The sequence below is a fragment of the Theropithecus gelada genome, chromosome 14, assembly GCF_003255815.1.
Source record: "Theropithecus gelada isolate Dixy chromosome 14, Tgel_1.0, whole genome shotgun sequence".
Taxonomy (NCBI): Eukaryota; Metazoa; Chordata; class Mammalia; order Primates; family Cercopithecidae; genus Theropithecus; species Theropithecus gelada.
Window position 1 is genome coordinate 108,256,919 of NC_037682.1, and position 4,793 is coordinate 108,261,711.

A 4,793-nucleotide genomic window follows, 5' to 3' on the forward strand; every position below is an offset into this window, starting at 1 on the left:
AAAAAAAAAAAAAAAAAAAAAAAAAAAAAAGATTTCTAAAGCCTCTGAGCCTCTTAGAGTGAGGTGTTCCTAAGAAACAGTGTGGGGGTTCCACAAAAATGAAGTTAAAACCCGAACCCATATGGAAACAAAACCTAGCTGTGCAGAAGGGGTGTGACAACGAGCTAGGAGTTGAATGCCTCCTCTGCTACCTTGGGAAGGTGAGACAGTAGGATCACGGCCCACAAGTTTGAGGCTGCAATGAGCATGCCATAGCACTCCAGCCTGGGCAACATAGCAAGACCTGAGCTGTAAAAATAAAGTACTTCCATCTCATAAACGCTGACTCTCGACACAATTCCAGTTTACCCTTTATCTCCCTACCTAAGCCCTTCTCTGACAATCACTGGCCAGAGTTAGGGAAGAGACATCCCTAACTTGGTAGTGACCCCAGCTGATACTCCCTTCGGAATTTTCAGGTCTCAAAACTATTTAAAAATCCATGTATGTCTCAAATGGCTGGGGGATGGACAGCCTTTCTTTAGGAGTCTCAGAAGTATATAATGTGGCAAAGATAATATGTTATGAGTCCAACAACATCCATCTATCTCTTCTTCCTGATGCATATTATATTCCTGGGGCTCCTTTGCATTAAGAGGGAGCCTTGTAACTAGGTTCTTACCAACAGAATATGAATAGAAGTGTGTGCTGCTTCTAGAGCTGGCCCATACATCTGCCAAGCAATCCTTCAAGTTCTGCTCAACTCACTAAAATGGTAATGCCCAACGCAACCTTGGAAGCCATAGTGAAGTTGGCATCAGCCTCATCCCTAAACATCTTCATAGAGTATCCCACTCCTACTTTCTCAACCTGAAACGACCTGGATGTTACATGAGTGAGCAGGGGGGAAAAACATGTCTATCTGGAGTCTGCTTTAGCAGTTTAGTCTACCCTAACTAATATGGGTACTAAATGTCAATTCCATGAAAGCAGACCTTGCTTCTGGAGCTGCACTCAGGGCTTCAGGTGCACAGAACTGGGTTATCACAGGCCTGAGTTCATGACACACGATCATTTTCATCCATGCAAAGCCCTCTTTGCTTCCCTTTCCCTGCTTCATTCTCCATTCTAGTCTCATTCTGTTCCCTCCCACAGACCTATTCTACTGATTAAGGTATATATCCTCCTTATAAAATAATATCACTTCATGTGTTTAATTTACATAGCTGATTTTTGCTTTAAATTTCATTGTTCCTCATTTTTTTTCACTTGAAGTCTATCATTTCACTAAATTCCTAACAGCTTGCATTTGACTTAAAAAAAAATACTCCATTATATGTATATACCACATTTTACTTATCAATTTCCTTAGTGATGGACATCTAAGTTTTTTCCAAATTCTTGCCACCCAAACTATACATAGAAAAACATCCTTGTATCTACTCCTCAAGGATTTATGCAAATTTCTCTGAAGGATATAGCCAGGAGTGGAACTACTTTGAGTATGTACATATTTAAAGTATTAGTTATCTGTTGCTGTGTAACAATTGTTATGCTTATAACTGTACCTGCTGTTGCTTACCCACCCTAAATGCAAATTTCCTTCCCTAAATGTTTGAGCAGCTTAAAACAATAACAACTCACAGAATGAGGAAAGTATTTGCATATCTAGTAAAGGACTTATAACCAAGATATATATAAAGAACCCTTTACATAAGAGAGTGCCTGTGTATGTGTATATATAACCAATAACCCAAATGAAAAACGGGCAAAGGGTTTGAATAAAGATTTCTCCAAAAGATATATAAAGATGCTCAACATCACCAGCCACCAGGAAAGTGCAAATCAAAACCATAATGAGATATACCACCTCCCACTCACTAGGATGGCTATAATCAAAAAGACAAATAATAAGTGTTGGCAAGCATGTGGAGAACTTGGAACACCCATACATTTCTTTGGAATAAGTTTGGCAGTGCCTCAAAAAGTAAAAGATGGAGTTACATATGACCCAGCAATTTCACTCCTAGGAATAGAAAAAGGAAAATATACATCCATACAAAAACTTATACATGAATTTTCACAGCAGCATTATTCATAATACCCAAAAAGTGGAAACAACTTGAATGTTCATCAAATGACACATAAATAAAATGTGGTATATCCGTGCAAGGGAATATTATTCAGCCTTAAAAAGGAATGAAGTGCTGATATATATTACAACATGGATGAACCTTGGAAACATTATGCTAAGCACAAAAAGCCAGACACAAAAGGCCAAATATTATATGAGAGTCCCATTCATATCTTACTATGAAAGTCCAGAACGGGCAAACTATACAGGCAGAAAGTAGATTAGTGTTTGCCTAAGGCTGGAAAAGTTAGGGGAAAGTGGGGAGTGACTGCTAATGGGTACAAGGTTTCTTGTACTCACAAGATGATAAAAATGTTTTAAAATTGTGGTGATGGTTGCACAACTCTGTGATATATTACAAGCCACTGACTGAATCATATACCTTAAGTAGATGAATTGTGTAGTATATAAGTTGTATTTCAATAAAGCTGTTTTTAAAAAATACTAAACATGGCCGGGCGCAGTGGCTCATGCCTATAATCCCAGCACTCTGGGAGGCTGAGGTGGGCGGATCACAAGGTCAGGAGTTCAAGACCAGCCTGGCCAACATAGTGAAACCCCACCTCTACTAAAAACACAAAAATTAGCCAGGCATAGTGGTGCACACCTGTAGTCCCAGCTACTCAGGAGGCTAAGGCAGGAGAATTACTTGAACCCGGGAGGCAGAGGCTGTGGTGAGCCAAGATCATGCCACTGAACTCCAGCCTGGGCAACAGAGTGAGACTCCATCTCAAATAAATAAATAAATAACTACTAAACATTTATTATCTCAGAGTTTCTTTGGCTCAAGAATCTGGAGCTGGGTGTTCTGGGTCAGGATCTCTTACGAGGTCGATCAGGGCTGTAAGCCTGACAGCGGGCTTGAGTAGAGCTGGCGGATGCACTTCCAAGGTGATTCACTCCTACAGTCAGCAATTTGGTGCTGGCTGTTGGTGAGGCCTCAGTGCCTCTCTACCTGGGCCTCTCCAGAGGGCTGCTTGAGTGTCCTCATGATATGGAAGCTGGCATCCTCCAGAGCAAGGATCCAAGATAGCACAAGGCAGATGTTTTAATACCTTTTATGACCTACCTTCCTAAGTCACACATTTCTAGTACATCCTATTGGTTACACAGGTCAACCTTATTTATTGTGGGAGGGGACTATACGAGGGCTTATATACCACAGGGCAGAGATCATTAGGGGCCATCTTGGAAGCTGGCTACGCCACTTGATGATAATGATGACGGTGATAATAACAGCTCATAATTTTGTGATACTACTGTATGCCAGGCATTGTTCGAAGCTTCCAATAAACCTATGAGGTAGGTACTATTATGTCTATTTCACAGATGAAAAAACTAAGGCATAGAGAAGTTAACTGGCTTACCAAAGGCTACACAGCTAGCAAATGACATAGCTGGGATTCAAATTCAAGCAGTACAGCTTCAGAGCCACACTATTAAAAACTGCAATATTGCTCCCTAGATATTAATTTCAGTGAGTTTCATTCATTTGTTCTCCAAAATGAATACACCAGCTGAAATATTCCATGTAGACGGGCACAGTGGTTCACGCCTGTCATCCCAGCACTTTGGGAGGCCAAGGCGGGCGGATCATCTGAGGTCAGGAGTACAAAACCAGCCTGGCCAACACGGTGAAACCCCATCTCTACTAAAAAAACAAAAACTGTATAGCGCATGCCTACAGTCCCGGCTACTCAGGAGACTGAGGTAGGAGGATTGCTTGAATCTGGGAAGCAGAGGCACCACTGCATTCCAGCCTGGGCGACAGAGTGAGATTCTGTCTTTTAAAAAAAAAAAAAAAAAAAAAAAAGAGAAAGAGAAAAGGAAAGAAAAGAAGAAGAGGAGAAAAGAGAAAATATTTCATGAGTTCTGATTCCCCATGAGATCAGTCTCTTGCTTATTTTTGCCAAACTAAGATGTAAGGTAGAAACTCAGTGTTTTAATTAGCATATCTCTAATTACTAGTGAGGTAATATACTTATGAGCCACTCTGGTTTTTCTCTTTAGATTTTACCTATTCATATTTTTGCATATTTTTATTTGTCTTTTTCTTCATGATTTGCAGAAGCTCTTTCTATATTCTATCCTTTGTATATGCAATCCTTGTCAGTTTTAGACACTGAAAATATTTTCTCCTAATCCATATCCATTTTTAGCTTTGCCTATGGGATGCTTTGCCAAATAGAAACCTTTAATTACAAAGTAATCAAAGCTATCAAATCTTATGCATTGTGCTTTGGGATCTTATTTAAGAAATTTATCTTTACCCCAAGGCACAAAAATATTTGCCAATTGTTCCTACTAGCTGTATATCATGGTATCTTTCATTTAGGTCTTTAATCACTTTGGGATTTTTGTTTTATATGGTATGAGGGTTCAACTTAATTTTTGTCCATATAATAAGTCAATTTTCTGAGCACTATTATCCATCTCTTCCCTACTAATTTGTGACACTACCTTTATCATACACCATGTCTCCAAATATCTGTGTGTCTATTCCTGAGCCTAGTTTAGTACTAATTCCTGTTTTCTCAAAGGAAGGATCTATCACTAAGAAAAGTTTTTACTCATACTGCTTTCTAGATTAGTGAAAAATTCAACCACCACCCCCCAAATCCCCACGGGTTCAATATAGTAGCCTGTATTCTTCCCAAAACAGAATACCCAGTTAAGAAAA